Raw genomic sequence first — 9873 nt, 5'->3', positions numbered from 1 at the left:
ACTTAGTGCAGTCTATATTACTGTCAGTTCCTCTTTAGGAATTGTGTCCTCATCCTATACATTTTAATCTGGAGGACTATTGTCCTCAACATTAGTAACCTATACACTTGCAACCTATACACTCATTGTATCTGCTGGTATCTCAACATTTTCTTGTACATTAGTTTCTATCGGGGGCTCTATATCCAATATCTTAATATTTTTCGAAATTGAGGGTGAAGTACCCATAATAGCTTTACCTTTCCCTTCAACAGGGATGTCTATATTTTTTTTTAGGTTCTGGTGAACTATAAAAACCACAGTTTGCTGAAAAGAATTTGACCCATGCCTTGTGGGTCTCTGTGACTATCTCATTGACCCTACCTAACATAAGACTAAGTATTTTGTGCTTGTTGTGAAAGATTTTTCTATCTGCAACCTCAAGTGTCATGTCCATCTCCTCTGGAGTAATAGAAACACAAATATATAAAAACTCATGAATTTTTATGTGCATGTCCTCCTCCATTGTTGATAATCTTCTAGCATCTAAAATGTCATATAACTATGCCAGTATTTGGTATTTAATTTCTAACAAGGCTTTCTTATAAATATCCAAATACAAAAAAACTGATTCCTAAACTTCTCTATGTTCATCATCATCCAAATGCTCATAATAAAATTATGCACAAGTATTGGGTGGAATAATAGTTACATTATCAGATACAAGTGCAAGATCAGTGTCAGCCTTCTTCTTTCTTATTCCAGTATTGGATGGGGCTGAAGGTGTTTCTTTTGGTGCTCTTTTCTATGTTGATACCCTGATAGTAACTTTCCTAACTGGTTTCTTATTAGCTTCCACCTTAGTCTCTTCAGTTTTCTTCCTTAATACCATTTTGAATGCTAAGGGTGTGTCATCATTAGATCTAGATTTTGTTGCAATTTGATCAATGAATATTTCTAGTTCTTTCCTTTCCCTTCCTTTCTCCGGAAAAACAATAATTAATGCCTTGATGTCCTGTGAAACCTATTCCCCAAACTTTCTTGCCTTGCCTTGCTGCTTCTCCCTCTTCTTTCGATTGAACTCAGTTTCAACCTCTTGCTTTTTTAGCTTAGTAGTACCAAAGGTTTTTGTAGTTTAATCAATAGGTGCATCAATTAGCAATTGTGCATAAGCATCTAGAATCTGTGGATCAACTTCATAACCCATTTCCTCAATCCAAATCTTTTGGGGCTTTATAGCTTCCATCAAAGTTTCATCTTTCTTAACCATGAAGCATATCTCAGTTGATTACTTCTCAACAATGTGCTTTAAAACCCTCTCCCTAGAATTAATAGCCTTCTAAAATGCCTTAAAGTAACCCCACACTTTGTCATCTCATTGACTACCCAATGTAGCAATTGATTGTTTTAGTTGTCTCTCTACCGGGATATCGAATGCCCATTGTCTCTTCCCAAAACTGGGAGTCTCATTAATGAAAAACAACATTAAACAGACAATTACATTTCCATACTAGAATGTTCCTTTCTTCTCTCCTTTGATCTTTCCTAGGTTAATCAACAATTCATCCAACATCCAACCACATAGATCTAACTTCTCATTTTCCCTCATCATTTTATGAGTTGCATAAATGCAGGAGCTAGAAACAGAATTCAGTCGGTTTGATTGAGTTACCTTGTAACCAATGACCATGCTTTCGAATCTGATATCTCTGTTGGTGATAGTACTAACCCTCATTGATCACTTGTATGATGTTGCGTGAGTGATCTTGTTGACCTGATCATTAGAAACCTTCTTCTTGGGATGTTATCCAACTTGCGGTAAACTGGTGATGGCCCTGATGACCTCCTTCGAAATCTTATATGGTCTGTCTAACCAGATAAATTGTCCATGCACTCTACTCAAAACATATCTAGCAAACTCATCTTCAAACTCCAGAATATCCAAAATATCGGTAACCCTAGATCCTCAATATGCTAGTACTCAGGCTTAATCTTTCTAGAATCTCCCATTAACTCACTCATGTACATGCTCTTAATATCACAGGTTCCCAAATCCTCAATATGATAGTGAATGTAAGCTTTGACATCTTCAACATACATGACTCCTTCCAGGACATGGGAAAATGTGCCAACCAAATCGTCCAAAGTAGCAATATCCAGATATCACTTGAAAATCGGCCTAGGATGGTCCTTGACCTTAACAACAGTAGGATTTGCATAAACATAGGTACACTGATGCAAATCATGTAACTCATCTACTCTATGTTACCTCATTGTCCAATAGGAACTATGTCTAACTACCAAGGTGGATGTGAAACCCCTCAGATGCATAATTTCACATCTTGCCTTTGTATTGGTACTAAAGGGATGCATTCCAAAACATTGGTCTAGCTCGATCAGCCAATTCTCTGCCTCTAGACCAGTTCTGGCACCATTGAATTTATGAGGCTGAGTTCTCATCAAATCCCTCATGTATGAAGCCTCTCATTTTTTCAAGTCATTAATAGGCCTCACGGATGACCTCTCACGATCCCCATTCTCTTGGAGAGGACCCAATCGATCAAAGAGCTTCTCAAGAAAAAGTTGCAACTGATTTCTTGCCGAAGCTAACTGCTCTCGATTTTGATTACTAGAATCCTCGTGGGAAATCTGTGAGGGGGTACTATCAGATGCTACCTATCTACCATGTCCCCTACCTCGGCCTCTCCCATGACCTCTACATCATGCTCTTGACATCCTTGTGGATAGCATGACAACACGTAAGAGGCAAGCTAATGACAAAGATAAAGAATACATGGAATACATACAAACACCAACTAAACCCAAGAACACCCAGAGGACCTAGTGTTTGAACATGGACTCTGATACCAAGTGTAACGCTCCGCTATGAGGCCCAGAGGACTTAAACAAATAGATCAATGAAAATACGAATAATTTTTTTTATATAATAAAATAAACCAAACATATAAAAGGAGTAACATGATGCAGCAAGTTAAGGATAAGACGTACAAATAAAATATAGAAATAGTCCTCAAGGCCCCACAACGATGTTACTCAAGAATCACATTAATCATACATACAAGTACAAATGAAATTTCTATAAATATGATAATACTGTCCTTTACAAAAGGATCATGATACATAATACAATTCCATGAGAATATACATATGATCATAGATTACATTACAAGGTATCCATAAGGATATAATCTCCAAGAGTACAAGAAATGGAGTAAATACATAAATCTGGTACAAAATGAAGATCTTCAATCTCCTCATGAGCCATCATGATCAGGATGTGGGAATAACCAAAACCCAATGGGTGCAAAAATCACTCCACCCAACCATGTGGTACCATTATGTCCACCCCTGTGTTAGGAGCTATCAGCTAGACCCAAGAAACGATAGGAAGAATCAAAAGATACAAATGGCTCACAGGAGGTTCACAAAGACACAAGCACAAGAGACCAATGGGGCTATAATCATAGGAACTCAAAATTAAATCAACCAACTTCCAAAGGCCCAAGAATGATGAATCAATGATGAACAGTTAGTACTAAACCGGTACTGAGAGGGGGGGTGAATCAGTACAGACAAAAAACACTATTCCTTGAACCGGTTTGACTGAAAACACCGCACTTGACTGGCAAGCAATAACACTAGTCTAAACCAGATTATTGCCACTTAAACATAGTAAAAATGTGAAAGACATAAACCGGTAACTCTTAGCTTTCCACACAATCTAACATCTTATTTCCACTTCACCCATATGCATACACTAGTAATACATCAACAGAAATGTAAAGACTTACTAGTTCATCATGCTTTATCGCTTGACAAAAAATAACAAAGCATCACATGAAAAGAATCACACATAACACACATATTTTTTCACGTGGAAACCCAACTGGGAAAAACCAAAGTGGGGATGAATACCCACAAGATGTTCTTTGAACTCTTTTGAAGTCCGCTCTGTTAGGAGCCTAGTCTAGTTAAAGACTTTACAATAGGTTTTGTTAGGAACCCATCCTGCTAGGGATCACCCAGTTAAGGGATGGCTAAAATACCCAGTTAAGGGTTAAACCCTGTTAAAGGTTACCTTGTTAGAGGATTTTAAGAACTCAAAGATTTTGAGTCACCCTGTTAAAGGATTTATAGCAAGCTGGTTAAAGCTACCCTATTAAGGGATTTTTGAACTGTTGAAGTGGTTAGAGGTCAACAGGTATTACAATGATCTGGTAACAACACTTCAATGCCAATGTAGATCCACTTTAGTTCCTTCTAGGAGCAATCACACTCTGCAATTATCTATTCTCTTATCTGGTCTGGCAAGAATCATGTATCTCTGCACTTAGATACACACACAACATTTGCCAACAACCTCAACATGGAAAATAACATCGATCTTATAGGAAACAGATAGGTCGGTAGCATAAACCCTAAACCCTAAACATTTAGGTCAAGCAATTCAATCAGTTTAATCCTAACCATTGAACATATTGCATTGATTACAACAGTCTTGAATAGATCTCAAGACATTCTCCAACATTCGTTCTTCACCGCTTCTTGGAGGCTAATAACCCATCATGCGTTCTCCACCATTTAAAGAGACTTCATACATTCCCGAGGTAGATAGGATCAATATCCTTCATGCAAGATCCTTCATGCGCACAAGGCTAACGTGGTAATACAATTTATTCTTCATTACAATGCTAACTCATCACATGATATCATCGGTTGAATTACACAGGCTTGGAACACTTCAACCGGAAACCTTGAAGCCAAGACTACCAATCAGTAGTCATACCATATGAAACCTTGATACAAAACATTCCATATACCGGTTCACATTCCAACATACTGGTTCACTTGGATAGACATACCACTTCACTTTTTCACATATACCGGTTCACAACATCATACCTGTTCTCTTGCAAGTTGCTTACTGCAATATACTGGTTCACTCTTCATCATATTGACATCAATGACAACATACAATATCATCATGTCATCATACTCTGCACATATGCCAACATTCTCCCCCTTTGGCATTGATGGCAATATACAAAGATATCTCTCCGCTTCACATCTTCTCCCCCAACACTGCAGATATCTTCTTCGCTTCACATCTTCTCCCCCTTTGACAACAATGCCAAAGTGGAGGCATATACATCTATGTCCCACTATGTTGCTCCCCCTGAGGAGTAGCATCCTTCAACACATCAATCCTGAAAAAGATATATCAATGTAAGTCCTGACTGATGTGGAGCACACACCTTTAGTTCACCTCTTGAAGGGGCAGCACCCCTAATTCACCTCTCAAATAGGTAAAGGTATCCTTTGATAGAGGCTTGGTGAATATGTCTACTAACTACTCCTTACTGGAAACATGTTCCAATACAACTTCTTTGTTCTAAACCTTCTCCCTCAAGAAATGATACTTGCGCTCGAAGTGCTTGGTTCTAGCATGTAAAACTGGATTCTTGGAGATGTTAATTGCACTTGTGTTGTCAAAAATTTTACTTACCGGTTCAGATACAGGAACTTTGAAGCCATTTCATACATGCTTCATCCAAATTGTCTGGGTGCAGTTCATAAATGCTACAACATACTCCGCTTCTACTGTAGACTGAGAGATACAACTCTGCTTCTTACTCATCCATGAGACTAGTCTACCACCAAGAAAGAATGCACCACTAGTTGTGTTCTTCTGGTCGTCCACATTACCAGCCCAGTCAACATCTGCAAACACTTTCAGGTTGAAATCATTACTGTATGGATACCATAATCCATAGTCAATAGTTCCCTTCAGATATCTCAGAATCCGCTTGACTGCTACCAAGTGGGATTCTCTTGGGCTTTTTTGGAACCGTGCAGTAATGCCCATTGCATGTGCAATGTCTAGTCTTCTATGTACTACATAGTGCAATTTACCAATCATTGATCAGTATTCCTTCTCATTTACCAACCCTGAGTCATCCTCTTTTGATAATTTACAACCGATCACCATCGGTGTACCAACCGGTTTGCTATCTTCCATGCCAAAAGTCTTCAACACCTCTTTGACATACTTGGAATGAGTGATAAAGATTCGATCTTTCATTTGTTGAATATGTAGTCCAATGAAGAACTTAATCTCCCTTAAAGGTGACATCTCAAATTCCTTTTTCATCTCATCTACAAAATCATGACTCATCTTGTCATCTCCTCCAAAAATTATGTCATCAACAAATACCTCACATATTAGAATCTGATCTCCTTCTGACTTCAGGTAGATATTACTATCCTCACTTGTTCTCTCAAATCCAATCTTCACAATATGGGAGTGCAAGCATTCATACCATGCTCTAGGTGCCTACTTTAGTCCATACAAGGGTTTATGTAGCCTACACACCATGTCACTGTCTTCTGATAGAGAAAACCCATCTGGTTGCTCTATATACACCTTCTCTTCTAGTATTCCATTCAGGAATGTAGATTTTACATCCATTTGATATACTTTGAATCCCTTAAAAGTTGCATATGCAAGAGGCATACGAACTCCTTCCAATCTAGCTACAGGAGAAAAGTTTTCTCCATAGTCTTCTCCTTCTTCTTGGTCATATCCTTTACACACCAGTTTGGTTTTGTTTCTAACCACTGAGCCATCTTCATTTAGCTTATTTCTGAAAACCCATTTGGTGCCAATGACATTTTTATGCTCTGGTCTGGGTACCAAAGACCATAAACCATTTTTTCTATTTGGTCAAGTTCCTCTTCCATTGCCTTGATCCAGTCTTCATCTTTATGTGCCTCTTTAAATGATTTAGGCTCAAATTCAGAGATCATGCAAGAGTTTTCTTTGACCTTTCTTCTTGTAAGAATTCCTGCATCCTTATCTCCTATGATCTACTTTGGATCATGATTCAGCTTAACATACCTAGGGATGATCTTAACGGATTCCTCTTGCTTTTCTTCTTCATCCTCATCTTCATCAGCATCAACATCTACCGGTGTAGGAGCACTGTTACTAGTGCTAGGTTGTTTTGCAACCGGTTCCCATAAGGTTACTACCGATTCATCTCCTACTTGCTCACTGCCGGTTTCCTCAGATTTCTCAGAGGTTTCATCAACTCTAACATTGATGCTTTCAACAATTCTCTGAGTCCTATTGTTGAAACATTTGAGAGCTTTTCTCTTTGTGGAATACCCTAGGAATATTCCCTCATCACATTTAGCATCAAACTTGCTCTAATGTTCACTCCTCTTGATATAAAACTTGCTACCAAACACTCTAAAGTAGCTTACCACTAGTGTCTTACCTGTCCAATACTCATAAGGTGTTTTATCCTTACCCTTTTTGATGAGTACCTAGTTCATTGTGTAGACTATAGTGCTCACCGCTTCTCTCCAAAAAGTGTGAGCAACTTTTCCTTGGATCAACATTGTTCTGGCTACTTCAACTACAGTCTGGTTGTTTCTCTCTGCTAGGCCATTCTGCTGTGGATTCTAGGGGGCAGACAATTGCCTCTTGATGTCATTCTCTTCACAGTACTTGTTGAATTCACCGGAAGTGAATTCTCCTCCTTGATCAGTTCTCATGCACTTAATCCTCTTACCACTTTCTTTTCAACCAATGCTCTGAAGGCTTTGAACTTTCTAAAGGCTTCAGACTTGTCCTTCAAGAATGTGACCCACATTATTCTTGAGCAATCATCAGTAAGTATCATAAAATACCTATCTCCCTGCACACTCCTAGTTTTCATAGGACCACACAAATCAGTATGCACAAGATCAAGTAAATTGTCTACAGTGAAAGGTTTACCTTTGAAGGTTGAGGAAGACATTTTCCCCAGTTGACACTCTCTGCATAAAGGATTCTCTAGTTTTCTCAGCATAGGTAATCCTCTAGCTGCCTTGATCTTACTAGCCTTCACAACATTATCAAAGTTTACATGGTAGAGTCTCCTATGCCATATCCAGCTATCCTCAAACTTATCCATTAGACATGTACTGACATTAGCATTTAGCTGAAATAGGTTACCTTTGGTCTGCATATAGGTAGCCATCAGTTCACCATTCTTTCCTTTGATTTTGCACACTCCATTTTTGAATTCCAAAGTGAGTCCATTATCATTCAGTTGAGCAACACTCAAAAGGTTGTGTCTGAGACCTTTACCCAATACACATTGTTAGCACTGCTTCTTTCATTCAGAGAGATGGACCCTCTGCCTTTTACCATACATGGTGCATCATTACCAAAATGAACCACACCACCATCATAATCTTCTAGAGATAGAAACTTACTCCGATCACCAGTCATATGGTGAGAACAACCACTATCAATAATCCACTCATTGGAATTATCAAAGTGGGAGACAAGAGACTTCTTGTCTGACACATCTTCCTTGACTGCTACAAACACAATATCTTCATTTTCTTTATCTTTTGATTCCTCATTAGTAACACCTTCATCAACTGCTAAAAAATAGTTTCTCCAGTTTCCTCCTTTGAACTTCTTGAACCTCTCTGATTTGTCCTTGTTATCACCATTAGGATAGTTTACAACAATGTGTCCTATCCTATTGCAAGAAAAACATTTCAAAGGAAGCTTACCTCTGTACTTACCGGTTCCCTTGGGAAGTCTCTTGGCAAGAAGAGCTTCAAATTCCATTAGGATCTCCTCATCATCCATTTGTCTACTTTGTCTCGGTTCACCACTGGTACTAGCTTCTTTGCCTTTTCTAGATGGTGCAGCAGATGCTCTGAAGGCTGATTCAGTCTTCTGAATACTGCTATCATAATTATTTAGCTCATAATTTGTTAACTTTGCAATGATGGAATCTAGGGATACCTTTGTCTTGTCTACAAACCTCAACTCCTGAATAGCAGCAACCCTTATTGCATAGACTGGTAATAAGGATCTCAAAACTTTGCTAACAACAATACAATCTTCCATTTTACCACCTACACTCTTGATATCTCCAACAATAGTTTTGATTCTTATTCCATATTGTTGAATGGTCTCTCCTTCAACCATCTGCATGTCTTCAAACTTTCCCCTAAGGATTTCTTCCTTAGCTTGTTTCACATGCTCATCACCACCATAGATATTCTCCAGAGCATCCCATACTTCTTTGGGATTCTCTTTATCCTAAACATCAATAAACTTAATGTCAGATAAATTGTTGATTAGGGCTTCCATGACTTGCTCATTCTCTTGAATCTCTCTCTTTTGATCATCGGTGAGAGTACCGGTAGGGCTAACATAAACATTCTCAACATAGCTCCAGTGTTGAGCGCCCATGCTTCTCATGTATATCTTCATTTTGTCCTTCCATATTTTAAAGTTGTCTCTGTTGAACTTTTGACCTTCCCTCTTCATCATTAGAGTAGGATCTTTACCTCAAGCAGTTAAGCTTACAACACAGAGGACCTGGAAGAAGCTCTGATACCAATTGATGAATCGATGATGAATAGTTAATAACCGGTACTAAGAGGGGGGGTGAATCAGTACAGACCAAAAACACTTTTCCTTGAACTGGTTTGACTAAAAACACCGCACTTGACTGGCAAACAATAACACCGGTCTAAACCAAATTACTATCAGTTAAACAGAGTAAGAATGTGAAAGACATAAACCGGTAACTCTTAGCTTTCCACACAATCTAACATCTTATTTCCACTTCACCCATATGAATACACTAGTAATGCATCAACAAAAATGTAAAGACTTACTGGTTCAACATGCTTTACCACTTGATAGAAAATAACAAAGCATCACATGAAAAGCATCACACATAACACACATATTTTTTCATGTGGAAACCCAACTGGGAAAAACCACAGTGGGGATGAATACCCACAAGTTGTTCTTTGAACCCTTTTGAAGTTCACTTTGTTAGTAGCCTAGTC

The sequence above is a fragment of the Cryptomeria japonica genome, chromosome 5 (genome assembly GCF_030272615.1).
Source record: "Cryptomeria japonica chromosome 5, Sugi_1.0, whole genome shotgun sequence".
Taxonomy (NCBI): Eukaryota; Viridiplantae; Streptophyta; class Pinopsida; order Cupressales; family Cupressaceae; genus Cryptomeria; species Cryptomeria japonica.
Note: the sequence above shows the minus strand (reverse complement) of the source record.